This window comes from Protopterus annectens, chromosome 10.part0 (assembly GCF_019279795.1).
Source record: "Protopterus annectens isolate FY-2018-M chromosome 10.part0, PAN1.0, whole genome shotgun sequence".
In the NCBI taxonomy this organism is placed as follows: domain Eukaryota; kingdom Metazoa; phylum Chordata; order Ceratodontiformes; family Protopteridae; genus Protopterus; species Protopterus annectens.
In genome coordinates this window covers 800,926,284-800,947,606 of record NC_056744.1, presented here as the reverse complement: position 1 = coordinate 800,947,606, position 21,323 = coordinate 800,926,284, and the positions used below count along the sequence as shown (strand labels likewise).

Here is a 21,323-nt window from a genome sequence, read left to right as displayed (position 1 = left end):
TACAGTAGAGCGGAAAACAAGAGAGAGAGTAGGAGGTTGGAGAGGGCTGCAAGGTGGTGAGTGAAATATAGTAAGTCAATTCAGCCAGGGTTGGCACAGGAGCAGTAACATGATTTTATAAAGTATTATTTTAGGGAGCATTTAAAGGTGGGTAGGCTAGAAATAATTCTGGTGGTCAGGGGTAGAGAGTTCCATTTTTTTGCTGCTAAGTACGACTATAGGCGTTGTTCTGGCATTTATTTGGTTTATATAAGGTGAGAAGTTTGTTTTCTGATCTGAGAGTTCTTTTAAGGAAATATATGTTGATTAAAGGGGTAAGAAGTGGGCAGGCTAACAGTTTGTCAATGTACTGTTATAAGGTTAAATGCAGGAGAGGTGTGTGTGGGGGTTCCTATTGTTTGAGCATATGTTCCTTTGTTAGCTGTGTAATATTTCTGTGGGTATAAGCTTGCAGGTGGTCACTTAGTTTATCAGGGAGGGTACCTGAGGAGGAAAAATAAGATGGGTTGGTAACAAGAATCCAGTCCAGGATAGATTATCGGGGGTTATTTTTGCCATATCTTGTTGGAGTATTAATAAGTTGAATGAATCAAAAGAGGGCCATGCTGCTGATTGCTGAATTTGGAGATAGTCTGCCAACCAATGATTACATCACACAGAAGGATAATGTCATTTGTGATTGTATCTGCTATCTAGGATGGTATGTTTTCAAGTATTGGGAGCTCTGTTCTGGAGTGATTTATGGCACAGTGATGCATATGTTCTTGGCTCTATTAAGTTTTAGGAATGAGGTTAGGATTTCTGCTTTCTCAAATTCTGAAATTGTGGCTTTATAGGGAGTTACTGTGATAATATTTGGGAAAATTATAACTAATTTCATCTACTTTTTTATGTTTTCTATAAAGCCTAATAATATTATAACCAGGGGGTAGTACTTTAGGTTTTAGCCATGTCTTTGTTGTGGCTAGGATATCTGGGTTGTGTTGAGACATCCAGGGATGAAGACCTGTGATTTTGTTGTCTATGCTTCTAAGATTTAATGTGACTTTTAATGTGTATTCTTTGGTTTGAAGCTTGGTTGGGACCTTGGTTGGAGTGGATGTCACCAGAGTGATGTATGGTGGAGAAAGATGGTCCGTTTATTATGGCATTTTTAGTAGACATGGTTCTGGCATTTTTTTAGTATTTTTGGGTTACAACAATGGAAACAGACAACCTGTAAAGGGTTCAACTTCTAAGCCCCCACTTGTAAATGTTCTCCTAAGTCTTTGTTTACACTTACCAAAAGTACCAGAAGTTGTCATTGATTTGGAATGCATGGCTAGGCTTAAAAAGGCCTCAGTGGTCTTTGCCTAATACACACCTTTGAACCTAAGGATGTTATTTGCTTTTCAGTCAGTGTGCATAATTGTGTATATTGTCTGGATTGTAAACTGTATTTTGAAGACAGAAGGATACTACTAGGTGGTCAGATGATATGGGAAGGGGAGGGATGCATTTTGATGACTGACTTGATTGCATTTGCTATTAGTTGTGTAGATATGACACTGTATGATGTACAGGAATGGTAAGTATCCCTAAAAACTACACCCCTGTATATGAAGATCTCTTAGGTGTGACTTAATCACTGTGCTTGTTTTGGGGTTGGTTTCATACAAAAGGTAAAGGGTTTGATTCTCACCTCTGAAAGGAAATTGGCTAGGCTTAAAATGGCCCACAGGGGCAGCTAGCCTAGTACTTACCTATGAGCTATGGAAGGAGGCATACATGGCAACTTGTGTGTGCCAGTTAGGTGATAGGACGTGCTACTGAGGGGTGCCCCGATATGTAAAATTACAAGATGCTAACAAAGACTTATGGTCCCACATCTTTCTATGCACTTGCACTGAACCCAGCAGTGTTGTGTCTGTGCTTGAGCCAGCATTCCCTATGCACACATGTGTGTGTTTTTGGTAACCTTCATGTTTACTGACCCTCATTCTATTTAACTGTTTTAGGGCACCAATACCATAGGAGTACTGACTGTGCGTATTCAGGTTAAGCACTGGTTTCCTGTGGAAGCTTCATTACATTTCAGGTAATGCTACTGTTGTGACAAACCTGTGTGTGTTCTAGATCATTGTCTCTGACTGGGGATCCTCTGACTTTCATACGCTTTTCACCACAGTATTTCTGTAAACAGGCAATCACATTCATTCACTAAGGAGTCAAGATGCCTTGCTTAATCAGTGAGTCTGCTCAGCATGGTAACTGCTACTGTGCTACCTCCTTCAGGTTTTGGTCATTGTTATTCATCATGATTCACAGTTTATGCATATGCAGCTCTAAAGCCACTGTTTTAATCTTTGTCTTTCTGCTCTGCTGTTAGCATGAAGTAACTTTTGGAGAGACGGTCTATCCTGCACTTTGAAGGTACAACACAGCCAGTTAAAAGAAAGTTTGTCCTTTGCAGTTGAATGCAAACTGCTCCACTTGTTTTTCTTTTGATACGCTCCTCATTGTCTTTCTTTGGATACATATGTTGCTTGTGTACATTCCAACTATGCTTTGTCAACATATTAGGATATTTGCTGTGATAATGAACCCAGACAAACCACCCTTTCCTGCATTACCATCCAGACATGCTCTATTTAAAATAAAACAGAGTGACATTCACCCAGTGCATAACTTTCTCCTTTAATTTCATCACTGAATTGAGAAACTAAGAAGGCTTCACTGCTGTAATTTCTGACAATGGGTGAAGATGAAATATGCTTTACATGAAGTGCAAATAGCAACAGTTGTTGATCTATGCCATTTCTGCGTATCACTTTCTCTTTCTTAGTCATCTCCAAAAAAAAAAAAATCAGAAGGTGAAATATTCATTTTTCAATATCCTACTGCATGGGAATTTCATTTGTTGAGGATACTGTGGGAGGTGGTGATACCGGGCTATGCATCCCATTATGACAAGAGTCCGGAAACGCACATCAACATGCGTCATTAGCCATAAAACCCTTATGTCAGTTTAACTCTGGAATTTGGGAGAAATAGGTAGAGTGCTTAAGGGCCATGAGTACGAAGCTGAAATGAGAATTTTCTGCCTCCTCCAGACAACAGCAGGAGAATGATTTAGGTTCATCCCAGAAGTCAGGAGGGTCTCCCAGTGTGCAGTGAAAGCAGCAATTGCAGCTCCACCTGAATCCAAAAAAAAGAAAAGGAAATATAAATTCCAATGCAGCAAATTCACTTATTTGCTATAATTTAACCGCCCGGTTGTCTGAAAGGTAATGTAACCATATACCCTGTGTATACTACACATACCACAGTGGGGATTGATGTGTTGGACTGTATCAAAAGTGATACATAATGTCAATTGATACACTTGTCACAACTTCTTTGCAAGCAACTGCAGCATGACTCATAAATATGCAGTATGTTTTGTGAACCACATGTGATAAAGCTTGGATGAAGACAGTTTTAAACACATCCATAACATCTTTTTTTTTCTCTAAAGAATTGTTCTTAGCTCATAGCATTTGTAAACTGGTAAGCTCCTGCCAGATGCACCTGCTTTTTATTGTAGTGGTAATAATGTAACTTGATCGTTGGATATGGACAGCATATCCATCCCTAGTGCGTTTGTTTTTATTGTAAGTTCATGAGCTTTGTCCATCAATTAAGCTTGTGATAGTAAATTGGGGGTATTTTGGTCAGAAAATTGTGCAAGAGACTACTGTGGTGATGAATGTGTGCTGCTCATGCAGCAACTAGACATGCACGCTGTGAATGGTGTGTGTGTGTGTGTGTGTAAGCACACACAAGTATGTGGAGTGGAACATATGTTAGCAAATGGTGTAATGGAGAACAGAAGAAGAAAGGTGAACTGACACCGGCTTGGTGTCATAGGTCATGATGACCCCGTTTCAGAAAATGTGTTGCAACATGTACTTTGAATCTTGGGTAGATGTCTATCACAGAGATTCAGTCACAAGTTTATGTGCACATGAAGATGTGTCTTTACTTTGTATAGTGTTTCAGAGAACAATGGTGCAGTGCTGAGCTGTCACCTACCCTGGTGGGGTACAGTATGGTGACAGCACATTGGGCTTGCTGCAACAATGGTGGGCTATCTTGAGTTGAGGTCTACACTTGGTGCCCCTGTAGCTGTTGCAGACATTTGAAGTGTGTTCAAAGAAGACTAACAGTACAACAGTATACTGAGTGTGTTGTACATGTGTACTTTGTGGGACAATGTAATGGGGAAGTGCAAATCAGAGCTGCACGTACACATGTTGCTTACACTGTTACAGACTCTAGTGTGGGTGCAATGTGCTTGATGAAATCATAGTGGATTTTCCTGAGCTGGAATCACTGCCAGCTGTGTTAAGCCAAAGAAGTTGTTTCATCATTTTGTGGGTAGGTTGTAAAAATGCCATCATTCACTAGCACATCGTGTGTGTGCATTTACTGTGGAAGATGTAACGCTGAACAATGGAGTGGAGCTGGGCTGACACCTGCCTTGTTGGGAAATCTTCAGATGTCAATACTGTGGACTTGCTAAAGCAATTTTTGGGTGCCCTGAGCCAATATCCTTAGCAACTGTGGTCACCCAGACCTGTTGCACTACTGCTTTGTAGAGAGATAGGCAAAGCACCATGGTTCACTGGTACACTGTGTTTATGTGTGTGTGTCTGTGTGTGCTAAAACAGAGATTAATGGAGAAGAGCAGGACTAGCACGACATGTTGTGAAAGCTTCTGGCATCAGCGCAGTGTGCTTGCTGCAGCATTTGTTGGATGCTCTAAGCTGAGATCCTCAGCAGTTGAAGTCCCCAGTAGCTGTTGCATCATTGTGTTTTAGAGATACAGAGGAATTTCCATGGTTCACTAGTCCAAAGTATATGTATGTATGCAAGTGTGTGTGTTCATGTGTTTTTACTTTGGCCTCTTTGACAAAGGCATTAGGTGCAGATCGTGGAAATAAGGGTAGAACTTTGCTAGGCTTGTAAGGGCCCTAGGGACATTAGCTTAGTAACTTCCTATGATCCTATGGTGCAACTGACAGTGATGGAGCAGAGACTGAATGACACCTACCATTCTGAATGTCAGTGCAACAGGCTTGACACAACTGTGGTCCCCTTTAGCAGCTGAAGCATTGCTTTTGTGGAGAAGTGGGCAAAGGCCCAAGGTTACCTGGCACAGTGTGCATGTGTCTGACTCCCTGTGGGTATGTTGGGTAGATAGATGTTATGGAGAAAAGTGTTTTTTTAGACTACACATAGTGAAGGTAAGTTATCGCTTGTTTTCAATATAATAATATGCTGGCATGCTGTAAAATGCTCATATCATACAAACAGCATTTCACTCTCTAGATGGCATATCTTTTCACCTTTATATGGGGACTGGGGTGGTGTATGTGGGAGAGGGCTGTGGGAATGCAGTGCATGCTGCAGAATATGCATTTGTGTAATGCATGAAAGTTATATACAGTATGTTGTTGTGTCTTTCAGCTTTTCCCGGTTAGGGGTCGCCACAGCGGAACTCCGGTCCGCTAATGATTGGTAGTTGATTTTTACGTGCCAAGTTACCAGCCCTGACGCACAACCTTCAATGAAGGTACGCCCATTCACGCATGTCTCCACGCAGAAGACGCTCTAGCTGAGAATCAAACCGGACAGTGCCTGACTGTGAGGTGACAACCCTACCGCAGCACCACTACCGAGGGTATGAAAGTTATATACAGCAACACACACATAACATTGAAAGTAGCCACACATGTATAAGACATAAGAATACACACCATATGCTGTATGAAAGTTATATACAGCATATGGTGTGTATTCTTATGTCTTATACATGTCTGGCTACTTTCAATGTTATGTGTGTGTTGCTGTTATTAATTTGCATGGTTAATGGTGCACTGGCATGACTTGAGGTGTTTGGTTTAGACCATGGACACTGCATTTGTGATTGTACAGAGATATATAATGGTTAATTCTGGGTGGTACATTATAGTGTGTGTGTGTGTGTGTGTGTGTGTGTGTGTGTGTGTGTGTGTGTGTGTGAGCCACCCGCATTCACATGCAGTAATTATTGTAACATTAAAGAACAGAAAAGTGTGGAACACAGGCACAGGGACACCTACCTGATGCCTGTATGTTTGCCAGCTGATGTCAGCAGTGTGTATTTACTGCTACAGGTGTGTGTGGTTGCAACTTGACAAATGACCTGGCCAATGTGTCTGACTTACAAATAGTAACTAACCAAAATTTGAAAATGAGCACTTTGGAATAATCATAATATTCATTGCGGGAAAAAAAGTTAATAGAATTGCAACAACATCCACTGAGACTACTGCTCGGTCATCTACAGATTGCTTAAAAATAACTATGGCATAAAATACAAAGCTTATGACAGTCATTTATTTTTTATTTCACAGGGAACTGTCAAAATTCTTGGGTAGCAGTGTAGACCAGAAATTAGTACTGACCAACTCGGACAGAAAAGTGTGCACATTGCTAGGGACAGTGATAGTTAGCATTATACTGCACTTACAGAGAAACAGACTGAGTATCATCAGAAAATGTGCAATGGAAATTTCACTAACTGTGCAAATTTAAGCAACAGTAAGGATATGTAGAAGGTAACATCCGTGGCCAGTCAGAGGTAACAAGATTGGCAACTGCATTATGTTGAGAGAATCTGCTTGCAGACATATAAAGAGTTGTGAGTAGTCAATATGAATTCTTATAAACAGAGCAGAACACAGTTTCTGGAATACTTAGACTCCTGCATGTTAAGGGTTGATACAAGCATTTTGTAACATTACTGCAAAAGTGCTATTCGTGGTGGTGCAGCGGTAGCATTGTTGCCTCACAGCAAGAGGTTCTCCCGTTCGATTCTCGGCTGGAGTGCGGGGAGTGCCTTCTGTCTGGAGTCTGCATGTCCTCCCCGTGGTTAGGTGGGCGTTCGAAAGACATGCGTAAATGGGCGCACCTTCGCTGAAGGTTGAACGTCGAGCTGGCACCTCGGCATTCGTCAAAATCTACTGCCAATCATTGGCGACCCCTAACCCGGAAAAGCCGAAAGACAACAACTGCGAAAGTGCTATTCAGATGACATGTTTATGAAGAGGTATGTGGGAACCCTTTTTTTGGCACACCACACAGACAGTTCTGCTATTGTCATGCGTAGGTGACTAGTTACTAAACCTTGCTGGGCAGGAAATGTGCTACTGTGGCTTACTGAGGCAGAGAAACTTCAGAAGGAAGTGAAGCACACAAAAGCAGCATCTCCCAAAAAAGTCTGTTATCTCAGCAGTAAGTTGATATTTCCATATGCTTTTTTCATGGAATGTGTAACATCAGTAGGAAAAACATTTGTAAGTATTACTGTAGAACTTTAAATGATACTAGTACAGAGGCCCCTCAAAGTTCTGCCGTTCGATTCTCGGCTGGAGAGCCTTCTGTGTGGAGTCTGCATGCCCTCCCCGCTGTGGAGTGACGCTAAAGACATGCAGGTAGGTGCAAGAGTGAATGGGCATGCCTTCTTTGAAGGTTGGGCATCGGGCTGGCAACTCAGCACCATAAAAATCCACTGCCAATCATGAGTGGACTGGAGTTTCGCTCTGGCAACCCCTAACCGGGAAAAGCCGAAAGACAGAGGCCTCTCAAAATTAACACTGCTTCTCTATTCTTCCATTCTAAGCAAATGGAACTGAGATGTGACAGTCCAGCCATAGGCATTATAATCTCAACACCTTTTGCACTATGGGAAGATTTAGCTTTAGAAGAAGTCAAGGTCTGATCAGGATGTCTGCACCTAGGGTTACAAACGCAAGATAAATTCGTGGTGACAACTACTTTCAGATGAATACAGGTTAGCAATGTGTAGAAATTCAAGAAAAGACAAAAAACAAGTTTTTTTCCCATAATGGTCCTTTAATGTAAGTGCAGCACTGAACTTTTTAACCCATTGCCTTTAAATTCAAGAAGAGAGGTGTGATATTTCTACAATGAAAATTGCCACAGGCATCTTACCATTCCTTAGACCAATGACATTAAAGAAAGGACATGAAAGCAAGGCAGATGTTTATATTAATGTTTTATTCAAGCAGACACTTGGCCCATGGGAGGGCCATTTTGTTTTCCATTCCTTCATTTTTCAGTTACTTTCCTTACCCAACTCATGGGTAAGGAATAGTCATAAATAATCCATACATTCAATAGGAAATTATACTGGACAAAACACCACCACCACCAGCCTATTGAAGCATGCGCGCGCACACACACACACACACACACACACACACACACACACACACACACCTACAAGCAACAATTTGGAGGATCAGTTCTTTACATACTAGATTCCATTTTACCTCCTTAAGTGTGCAAGTCATACTATAATGCCTTTTTTATATAAAAAATGTCATCAATTAAATCAGTAGTAATATGGAGTGGTGGTATGTATTTTATCTTACTACGGTAATTACTAAAACTGTTCTGAAAGTCAGCCCCCACAGTACTCATTGAACATAATTCCATACTATCTCAGGTCCTAGATTATGAAGTGAGACAGACAACAAGAGAAACAAAGTGAAAAGGGATCAGCTGACTGACAGTAAAAGCAAATAAACAATCCCTTCACAGATGTTTAACTTTGACATGATTTTATCTTAAGTTTCTGCAATGCACCTGCTGCTGCTTACCCAGAAATCATAGGCTACAATGAACAAAGCATTATCATAACATAAAAAAACAAAGAATTCCACCGAAACTATGAAGCCAATAACGGTTTAATGCTCAAAGTCCACAAGTTTTCACATAAAAACTTCCATATATCCACGAACAACTAAGCGCTTTCGCCAAGGTTAAAAAAACATAGGCATCTTCAGAGTTGTTCGTTTCAATGCATTCTCCCCTTTTATACAACTTCCTTTACATTAATTAACCAATCACTTAATACAATTGATAATCACTTAAAACACAATAAATTGATTATTAACTGCCTGATCTACCAAAAAGGCTTGTCAAATCAACCATGCCCCCCAGTACAAACACATCAAAGTATACATAAAACTTCATTTTTTCATTTATGCACATAATATATGTTACCTTCACTAAACATTCATATACAATGGTGCAGAAATTAATATTTCATATAAAAATTATACTCTCATTACTTAATGATACTTGGAATGTGCTAACAAACCATATAAATAAAAATACATTAATATATGTGTATAAATAAAAGATGAAAAATAAACTTATACAAATCTTATTATAATAACTAAACAATTCTACTCTGTTTTATTTTTAAAAATGGCTTTATGGAAATAAAGTCATTGAGTCCTGGCGGACTCGTTGCATTAGTCCGTATCTGCCACAGGGACTCATGTGTCTCCAAAATGAACTCCCAATCTCCACCCCACTTATTGTCAGTAATTTTGTCTATGACAAAGAATAAAAACTTACTGAAATTCATACATTGTCTAGAGTGCAAATATAAGGCATTGTGTGGATCCTTATTTTTAATAGCTCTCAAATGCTCACCAATCCTGTCCCTTAATCTACGGGTGGTCTTCCCAATGTAAAAACCAGGGCAGGAGAGGCAAGTAGCCATATAGACCACTCTCTTGGAATTACAATTGCTTTTTCCTGGACACTTCACCGAAACCCCAAATCCACCAATGTCCACATAGGGTCCATTATTGATATACCTACAATACCTACAATTCTCACACTTGGACATGTACGAGCCTTTACGAAAAACCATATGGTGTGCCTCCAATATATTTTTAATATTGTTGCCTCTACTGTGAATTATTTTTGGCTTGGTGCCTATAACTGGAAACATATTCTTGGTCAAAAATAATATCCCACCCTTTATTAATAATTCCCATAACTTCAGATGTTGTTACTAAATTGTAAAACCATGCCCTTGGTTCTAGACTGCGTCCCATTTGATTTATCTACCTGTAAATAGCTTTCCATAGCCAATATCGGTTGAAAATTATTCCATCTTTTCCTTTCTACCTCCTTTTTCACTTTTATTAACAATTTAAGGGGGTACCCTCTCTCCAAAAACATTCCAATTAAAGTATACATTTCTTCATTAAATTTACCTTCCTCACTGGTCAACCTTGAAATTCTCACCATCTGTCCTTTCACCACACTACGTTTTTGAAATAGGGGATAGTCACTAGTGAAAAACAACAAACTATTGGAATATGATTCTTTCCTGTAAATGGAACTTTGCAAAATGCCATTTTCCACATTGAACCTGATGTCCAGATAGTTAATGAATTTCAACTCCCACTTATACGTAAATTTCAGAAACCTAGTCGTCCCATTCAAAAATTCAATAAATTCAATAACTTCCTCAGCCTTCCCTTTCCATAAAATCAGGATGTCATCTAAAAATCTATTGTAACTCACAATATTTTGAGCAAATTTGGAAGTTAATACATGTCTATTTTCCCAATTGAATAAAACCAAATTTGCAAAAATGGGGGCACATTTTGCCCCCATAGCTACACCCGATATCTGGTGGAATATTTCATCTTCAAACACCATAAAATTGTTTTTAAGGATGATATCCATAAATTGTACTATTATTTCAATTTCCCCCATGTCCATATCTGACAACTGGTGAATACTGCTCTTGAACATCTCTATACCAATTGAATGAGGAATGACTGAAAATAGATTAACCACGTCAATACTTAAAAAACTAATAGAATCATCTATTGAATTGCGATATTTAGATAGCCTTTCAAGGCAATGCCAAGAATCTCGAATAATATGTAGAACCCCCTTAACTAAACCCCCCACCAATTCTTTGTTTTTTTGTTTTGCTGGTCATTGACCAGTTGCGTTGTGTTTGTCATTATCATAACAGCTTCAAGACAGCTCTGTTAAATAACAACGGTACATTAATTTTAAATGCAGGACATCAACAATCATTCATTCAATTCTTTCCTGACCTGTGCTAAGCAATCACATGTGACAAGTCATGAGTAACTCGTCTCTGTGTAATATAATTCAGTATCATTATTACAAAATGTTCTGTCCAGGTACAAAAAAATCTTTGGTTTACATATGAGAAATGTTAGCTGTCACAGTTCTGAAATGACCCAAATAAAATGGTCAGGTGTATGTCCTCAGTGAATATACTGATCTATGGCAGCACTGAGGATGATTTCTTAAACTTGGCCACATGTTTACAGTCGGTCTATTTTTAATTACTGCAGTGCCTGTATACCACCGCCTAGCCTGTCATGGACCATCATACTGCCACCTGCTAGACCATTATGATAAATTTAAGTACAGTTTTATTTAGCAGCAAGGCCACCCACCCCCCCCCCAAAAAAAAAAAATAAGCTACGTTTCATTAGCTTTATTTTCAAAGTGACCACGCTATGCTTGGCACATAAATGTTTCCTAAACTAGTCTTGTTTCTCTTCCTACCTATGGTCTTGTGTGTCTCTCCCTTCCATCTCCAGTTTCTGATCAAGCTAAATACACAGAGCTAAAGACCTTCTCCAATACACACCGGAGGACACAGGGAAGGGAGGTTAATGAAGATTGAATTCTTTCAGGTCTAAAGTTATTATAAGTACATAACTTTTTTTTATCTAGTAAACAGAGTCACACTCTGCTGACCTTATGGAGAGAGTCCCTAGCTGATCCCCCGGTGGCCTGCCTGATGAAACATACCTCTGATTACTACATCTCCGAAGGAAGACCTGAACCTGGAACCACAATGTCAGTGGGAGGTGCTCCAGGAGGACAATACTGCTGTATCAAACCTGTAATCCAAGGATATCTTAAAAAAAAGCTTCTGAAATTATAACAACCCTTGATGAATAAGTCTCTGATATAGACAGTAGATTGTTTTTATAATTATGACAGACAGCAGAAATACACAGTGTAAAGCCAGGGGCCAGCTAGAACTTAGTGACCCTATGCTCTAGCTTCTGGGAAATGAAGGAAACAAAGAGCTCGTTAGCCTTCCTGCATGCCTTGGTTCTGCCCTCACAATATCTAAGTGTGAGCAAGCACACATTGCAAAAGATACTCATACCAGTCAGGAAAAAAAAACAGGAAGCTATATGGATCAACTGAGATTCAACTTAGTAGCCACCTTTGGCATAAAGAAGGGACTGGTCTGCACAGAACCCATCTCTCTCCATGTAAAAGATCAGCTATGGTGAGTTGACAAAAAAGCTGCAAATCTTGAGACTTTCCTAACTAAAGTGATAGCGATTAGGAGTTTTTCCAAGTTACAAACTTCAGCTGTGCATATACTGCTGGTTCAAAAAGGGAAGAGTTAGCTTCTCTGGCACAAAATACAAAACCCAGCAATGAACAGGCTCATTATATGGGGCCATAAAAGGAAGGCTTCCTTGAGAAAGGGTTTGCAACTAAGGGAACCTAGAGGAGATAAATAACTGTGTTAACATGAAAGCTAGGTATAGCAACCAAAAGTGCCTTCAATGATGAACTAAGGCCAGCATAAAAAATTTCTAACAAGGGTTCCACGTTTTGCCACAGGACCAACATGGAAACTCAGCTCCACTTGTACCTATATGTCTTCAAAGTGGAAGGTTTCTGGGATGGTGAAAAAACATCTGCCTCCATACTCATAAATCCCTGGTCCCCGACACTCAGCTTCAGTATTCCAAGAGCTAGATATGCCCAGCTTGAATAATGTGATAGAATAGTATTTTTGGGTCAGTCAGGCTAGCAAGAATAGCTTTCAGTTATGTCATGTGTGTGTGGAAGCACGCACACACACACACACTGAGATGGCAGAGCAGGCCCCTCCCCCCAATGTGATGTCCATGTCAGTCCCCAAGGGGAGGATCTAGGGCTCCATTCACCAAATCTGTGCTGTCTGTTCAATGAGGCTTCACTGTAGGCTCTCAAATTAGATTAGTAGCACTGAGGGTTGGATGGGTCATTTGGTGAGTATAAGACGCATATGGCTTTCAGTTGATCTGGAAGGCAGGGAAAGCCATTCATAGTGCACGTGGACTGAAAAAAAAGGCTAATGGTCTATGTATTGCTGGGTCCTAACAACCTCTACTTCTCTCTAAATGAAAGCCCTCTCTGTCCCTTATCTGAATCAGCAACCAATAACACTGATGACAGGGAGCAAATGGGTCTAAGAATTAATAAAGAGAGGTTGGTGGTCAGTAGAGAAGGAGGAAAAAGCAAAGAAAATGTCTTTAGACCATCTCTGCAATAAAATTACTGAGCTCAGATCTGTTGCGTACCTAGGTACTTTCTAACTGGAGAAAGGTAAAGTTCTGGAATATACCCAGAATGGCTCATACAGGTGTGCTTCACAAAAAGCAGGAAGAACTTCTCCCTACTGATGGCATTCCCCAAAGCGACTGCAGACAACAAAATATACAAGGCAGCACCAATAGTAAGGAATTCTGCTGGCAAGATGACTAATAACCAGTCTTCCAAGTAAAATAACAAAAAGAAAGCTGTACTGTATAAATACAGGACTTCAGCTACTATGGACATCACTTAGATAAACATATCAAGACTGGAAGAAAGACTACAAAGTAGCACAATACACTGAATGTGCTCCTCATCTATAGGAATGCGCAGAAGCCTCATGTGCAGCTCCCAAACAGGGTTTCATCACATCTGACAATCCAATTCAACCACCCTCTGAAGACAGGAGCATTGATGCCTGAAGGGAAAACAATGTACAACTTCACATAACTGATGCAAACAATGAAACTCTTACATCTACAACTTCCCCTAAAGTTAAGGAGTTAAGAACAGTTTCTTCACTCATATTTATACTGTTCTCTTTAGGCAGGACTAACCTGCAGCTTCACACCTCTTGCATGGCTGTGTGTGTGTTAGCTGCTTGTGCTCACACAGTGGTACGCTGCTGTTGCTCAGAATTTTCAATCCAAAACAGGTCTCATTAACCATTTGATTTGTGTACTCTTCCAGCTACTATCTTGGAAGATAAAACCAGGCTTAATTTGAGGACTGATAAGAGAAGTACTGTGTTTGCTTTGCTTCACTTGCACACATGGAGTTTATGACTAGATATAAAGTTACAAGAAATGCCTGTTTAATAGTCATACTCACTATGAAAAACATCATACTAAGCATAAATAATAATAATAATAAATACAGTAGAGGTGCAGTAACAATGATCAAAAAGACTTGTTGCAGAATGTTACCAATACAACAGTATGGCAGAGAAGACTGCTGCAGTCACAGATGAGCGCACACAGATCGCACAGAAGAAAAACAAGAGGGGTTTGTGTGTTGGATAGAGGAAGGTGGATAAAAAAAATGTTTCACTTGGTTGTAAGTGGGATAACAAATAGTTTGATGCATAATGCACTGCAGAAGTATCAGGTTCAAAGTCACTTAAAAAACAGGAGGACAAGCAGAAACAAACCTAGAAAACAGGTGGACTGGAATGAGGAAGCGTTTGGGGGTGGAGTACATTACAGAAAGCAGAACAAATTATGTGGGTGGTTTATGTTCTCTCTCTACATCCATGTGGGTTTCTTTGAGTCATTCTTTTTTCACAGCTGCCAAAACATGATGTGTAGTGACTACTCCAAAATTAGTCCTGCACGTAATCCTTTCTTTGGACGTCGTGACCTGTGATTGCTGGAAAAGGTCTGTATTTATTAGTGTTCACTTACCCAGTTTAAGAAATAATTAAAGTGAAACTTTCAGAAATATTTGTGTAATAATGTGTGAAAAATGCCATTTCTAAGATGATGCCTGGGATTATTATTATTATTTTGAGCATTATGAGGAATTTCAGCACTTCTATGCAGTTTTGTAGAAAAACATTGAGTGTAAGAAGATAGAGTTAGCTGAGTAAGGAACTCCAGTCATTCAGCCTAAATGTACAAGATGGGTGGAAGAAGCCCATGAAGGAAGAAATGGGTAATATGAAATATGAATGGATAATGGAAGTTAGAAATGTTTATGCTCCTTTTCTCTCCTTCAGTCTTCCTACATTCATTAAGGACAGCCTTCCCTGGACTCATTTATCCAGTACTTCCTGTCATCCATGGACATTGGTCATGGGAGGTAAGAGCTGGGACTGTGATGAGTCAGAATACTTTACTAGGTTTCATGTTTCACAACAAGCCTGCTTCTTAGTAACATGGTCTACCTGGTGCTTTTTGCAGCACCTCCCAAAGACATGGAGTCCGTGAAGTATTTAACTTACAGAGAGATTTTTTGTATTTATTTATTGAAAGTTTGTTAACCAAGGGAGAACAGTGATCCACTTGTATCATTTTCAGGCTCATCATTGTGGAAAAAAAGCCAAAGAAACAATAAACTTTAATCAGTATCAGTGCAGCATTGACAATGTTAAGAGCATACATGCAGAGAGGTATAAAGTCAGGATGGCATGTATCCTAAATGAACACAACTATAAGTAAATGTGATACAATAATTCAGTCAGTAAAATCAGCAAGAACAGTACCTGTCCACTATCATATCATATGGTATCATTCATTTTTGAAGAAAATAACATGCGAAGTATTTACAGTAAGTACTACTGTTGAGCATGGGACATGGAGGGGAGTAAAACATGCATCAAATAAGTACTAGGAAAAGGAGAAAGGCAGAAAAGAATGAAGAAGTACTTGGAGGAAGACTATGGGGAAGTGTGCAACAGTCTCCTACCCAGTTTCAAGAGATGCAGGCAGTACTAAAGGAGATTGGTAAAATATTTGCAGGTAATACAAGGTGCATTCACTTGATGAAGCACCATTTAGATACAGGGCTTCAGTGGTCCATCAAAGAGGTCACTTGTAGTGCGCCTGAGTGAGTTAAGCAGACCCTCAGAGAGGAGGAATAGGAGATATTGATTCTGGGAGTAAAACAGAGTTCAGTCATTTTAACATGACTTAAGGCAAAATATAAGCAATAAATATATTTTCCAGAATACAGAACAGCATATATTTTTGAAGTCTAATAAGAAAAGTCTTAAGTCGTGGAATGCAGGGAGGGCAGGCTGGGGTAATAGTTACGGGTAGTCGGCTGACAGGACATACTAAAGTGGTCAAGATTCAGCCCAGCAGTTTCTATGTCGGACCCTGAGTCTGATTGCTAGAAAAGCTTTCCAGAGATTGAGAGGAACATGGTCTGCCTGATTCTTCTGGGGAGGGGGCATTTGTCTCATGAAGATGATACTGACCATGCATAAAATGCATCTCCAATGGAAAACACTGGAGCTAAGAATAAGAAAAACTCCCTGACATCTCTCTAATGACACTGCACCTCAATCAGCGTGACGCACAAACGCTTCTGGAGGCTCTCTATGACTTCCTAACAGTATTGTCAAAACTGAACCTTAATTGTATATGAAGCATCTGTGAAAGCTGGTATCAGTTCCTCATGGGAAGAAGACTAATCAAGCCATGCTGCTTTATGAAAATGGATGCCAGCTGCAGCACTGCTGCCCATCATGTCCTTAGGGTTGGCTTAACTTGCTTGAGCAGTTTGCTTGACTATGTCAGTTTGTTGTCTTACTTGCTGCTTACTGTAGAGACGTGTGTGTGCACGCTCAACATTGTAACATTAATTATCCTCCAAAACCCACGGGTAGTAGAGAAAGCATGATCATTTTCTTCACATTTTAAGGAGGATCATTCTTTCTGTATGCTGGAGCAGCCTCAAACTGAAAACATATAAACATATGGGGAGGGTGAAGTTCTCAGTATGGAGAGTGCAGGATACTTTCCACTCCTGCAAAAATGTTCATTCTAAATTTTTCACATATCTGAATGAAATCTTTGTATACTTAAGCACATATGTTTAGAGCTTATATGGGGTCAACGTAACAGGTTACATATAAAACTGAATGACTTACTACATTTAAATCTTATACATTTCAACACAACATAGTCACAAGTGTCCTTAGTATCAAAAGTACTGGGGGTCACACGGAACCTATCCATAGTAGTCATATTCAGGGCTTCCTCCACAACATTGCATTTCAACTTGCATATCTATTTCTAATCATCCTCAACACAACTCTTCACTACCTTAACATTTTAGAAACAGATCCTCAACTCACTAGAATGACGAACCACCTAAAATTTTTCCCAACCAAAACACTTACTCGGTACTACAGTTATAATATGCTACTTTAACTCTTAGCCATACTAATCATTTTAATCCTATCAACCCTAACATTTTAACCAGCTGTCACAAAGCCTTCCACTCCCTGGAAAGGGGACTACTGCTGAGTCTACAAATTCACTTGACAGCTATACCCACCAGATATGCTCCTTCCTGTACAAGTCCTCAGATTTACTTAAAAATACATTCTGGTAAAAGAACCACACTAATATAAACCTAATTCTAGAATTCATGCACAAATATTTCACCAAACACTTATAATATGTGGTGATACACATCCAAATCTCACGTCTTCCACTACTAATAGCAGTCAAAACGTCATCCGTGCACATTGAGCCCAGAGCACACACACCCAAATAATCATCCGACTACTTTAATACCGCTCAAAAAAAAAAAAAAAAAAAAACTATACAGAAAGAGGTAAGAGAGAGAGACGAGAGAGTGTGTGTCTGTGTGTATGCGTAAACACAAGTGCATGCACTTGAGAATTAAATGGTATGTGAGTTTTATGCACAACTGTGTGCGTCTGTGGATGCATGTGCATTTGCTTGTGTACCACAACTGCTGATGTTGCTTTGTTGACTAATTGAACAATATGTGTTATACTAATGCATGTTTTAACTTGCTGATCCCTCAGCTAATATGCCACTTGTTGCTTGTCTGGTCAGGATACAACAGACGAACTTCTGTTGGTGCTGTTCAAGTAGCTTTATTATGTACAGATAAAGCAAGACTGAGGCTTAATAACTTGCAAACAAACTAGCTATTACACTCATACATGCTCACTCTCTGGCTGCATTTTCAAAATGGCACTGAAGTTAGCACGTGCTGGCTATTTATATGCACATGCTGACCTTGAAACTCTTCTTAAAGGTACAACACACACACACACACACACACACACACACACACACAATTCTACATTGTCCCTCTGAGGAATTTGTCATGCATTACTGATGACACTGATTGGCATGCAATTGATGCAAATAATTCTTTGACATGCAATTATAAAGAACTAAATACATATAAACAATTATGTCCAGGCTGCTGTGTATTTCACACTAGGTCTGGAAATGCAACCAAATTGTGTGACAGAAATTAGAACTAGATCTAGCAAATGGAACTGTGTCAGCTGAATGTTCAACTTTGGGGACATCAGGAATGGAAGTAGAAGTTAAGACATGTTCTGCAACAGGAACATTGTCTGGATTGCTCTGAGATATAGTCTGTATCACAGGAACAATGCTGCAATGTTGATTCTGATACAGGAAGAAGATGTCAGCGATTTCTCCTGTACTCCACACCCTCAGATTCTATGAAATAGGATCTTGGCTTGACACACATACCTGTTACTTGACCAATCCGGCTGAAACGTTTTGCCATTTGTATCCTCACTGTTTGTCCTTCTTTCAATGGACAAAGAAATCTGCTCGATTTGTCATAGCTGGACGTCTGGAAAGAACGTGTTCTGAATAGATGGGCTTTGATTGTTTTGTTGTTCTTTGCTTTAGGCCTCAACAAACTGGAACTGATAGGCAATGTTGTTCTGGTTTGCCTAGATAGACGTCTCTGAGCAGGCGAGCCAAGTATATCATCACAGGGTGTTTCCAAGATGGAGTAAATTCAAAAAGACATCAGTATTATCACAATTTGACTTCTCTAGTAATCGCTTCGCACTCTGTCCTGCACATTCAGTTAGTTCATTTGATTGTACATGTTACTAGTAGTCCAGAAAACCCCCAAAGTCCCATTCTCTTGCAAATATCTGAAACTAACTGGTAAATTGAGTACCATTGTCAGAAATAACTGTGTGGACTACCATGGACTGAGAAATGGCATTTCAACTTGGTGATAACAGCAGTGGATGTCAGGTTAGGTAGTAAATCGATCTCAAACCAGTTTGAATAAGAGTCTACCAACACTAAATAATGCTGATTGTTCCACTTGAATATATCAGCGGCTACTGTTGACCAAGGCAGTTCAGGAACTTGACTTAGTTGAAGTGGTTCTTTTTGCAAATGTGGTTTAGTACTACTGCATCCTGAACAAGAAGAAAGTACTTTATCAATATATTTTGCTAGAGAATGCCAAAATACTAGTTCTCTCACCCTTCTTTTGATAGATTCGGTACCTGGGTGACCATGATGCAAAATCTGGATATATTCATGTTGCAAGGAAGCAGGAACAACAATTTTAGGACCTTTGAAAATAATTGCATATTCCATCAACATTTCATCTCTGTAAGGAAAATAAGTTTGGATTTAAGGCGGTACACTAGATTGTTTTCACAGCCATCCAATGTTGATGTAGTGGTTGAGCTTTTGGGAATTTTGATCACTCTTTGTATGATCTCTCAGCTCGTCAAGCCTCTTGGTAGATAAATTATGCACTTCCATGACATCAAAGTCAAAATTCACTGCATTAAGCTGTTCCGTTATATTTCTGGGTGATCTGGATAAGGTATCAGCCAGATAAAGAAGTTTGCCTTTTGTATAGACCATTTTGAAGTTGTACTTTTGCAATTTGAGCATCATTCTTTATAATCTCGATGAAGCGGACTGCAAAGGCTTCTTAAAATAGTGACTAGAGGTTGGTTATCAGTTTCAATCTGAATAGCTCGACCATAAATATAACCATGAAACTTTGAACATGCAAAATTCTATTGCCAAAAGTTCTTTCTCAATTTGAGCATATTGCATTTCAGTTTGGGTATGAGTTCTGGATGCATAGACTACTGATCTGCCTTCTTGAAGAATAACTGCTCCAAAACCAAATTTTGAAGCATCACAGGAAAGACTTACTGGTTTATTGACATCAAAGTATGTTAAGGTAGCTGAGGTGGCAATTTTCTGCTTAAGGTCTTCAAATGCTCTTTGGTGCTGTTCCAATCAAGACCATGTAACATTTTTCCAAGTCAGCTCTCAAAAAGGCGCTGTCAACTCACTGAACTCTGGTATAAAATTGCCTAAATAGTTGACCATACCAAGAAAACTTTCTACAGCTTGAACATTATCTGGTGCTGGAATCTCTAGAATGCCTGCTTGCTTGGATGGGTCTGGTCACAAGCCAGTGCTAGTAAATAAATTACCTATATATGTAACTTCTAGTAGTCTGAATTTGCACGTCAGGGGATAGAATTTTAAGTTCACTTCATGTGTTCTGTCTAGAACTGTCCTAAGGTTTCTGTCATGCTCTGCTTCACCATTGCCTCCAACCAATAAATCATCTATTATGCCACAAGGATAACCTGAAAGAATTTGCTCCAACCACACAGAAAAACTTCACTTGCAGAATTTATTCCAAATGGCATCCTGAGGAATCTATATTTTCCAAATGGGGTACTGAAAGTGGTCGGTAGTGAAGATCTGCAATCAAGCATTACTTGCCAAAATGAACTTTTTGCATCCAAGACAGAAAAACAGTGGCATTTCGTATTAGGGCTGCAACTTCAACAGTACGCAGAGGATGATGTGGTCTCTCTAAAGCTTTTTTCAAATCTCTTGGATCAATGCATATTCTGATTTCATCTGAGCCTTTTTTGTGGGCTGCTACCATGGACAACACCCATTCACTTGGTTCTGTAACTGGACAAATTACACTTTGTTGCACCATTTTATCCAACTGAACTTTGACTTTATTCTGCATAGCTATCAGAACCTTTCTTGCTGATCTGACCACTGGACTAACCTCTGGGTCTAACTTCATAGACTATAACCTCTGGGTCTAACTTCATAGACTATACAACAGGAAGTTTGCCTAACTTCTCATCGAAAACATCAGCATACTCTGAGAAAATAGCTACAATAAAACTGGAACTAGGATATGTGCTTACATGATGAACTTCTTTGGTAAAGGAAAGCCAAAGTCATTCTCAAACTGTCTCTGAGACCTAATAATGACTGCACAGGGCTTCAGTGTCATTTTGAGAGTACAGCCAGAGAGTGAGCATATACGAGTGTAATAGCTAGCTTGTTTACAAGTTTATTTAAGATGAAGTTATTAAGCCTTAATCCTGATGTATTTGTACATAATAAAGCTGCTGGAACAGAACCCACAGAAGTTTGTCTGTTTTATCCTGACCAGATTTATTTATTTATTTATTTATTTATTTATTTATTTGACCATAGAGAAGGGAGGGAATGAAAAAAGAGGAAAGAAAAATTTTTTGGAGAATTTTGAGT

General features: G+C 39.5%; 1 protein-coding gene across 1 annotated transcript in view; it reads right to left on the bottom strand.

Moving 5' to 3' along the window:
* Positions 1 to 21,323, bottom strand: part of HS2ST1 (heparan sulfate 2-O-sulfotransferase 1) — a 692,935-nt gene that overhangs the window by 546,076 nt on the left and 125,536 nt on the right. The window lies entirely within an intron of this gene.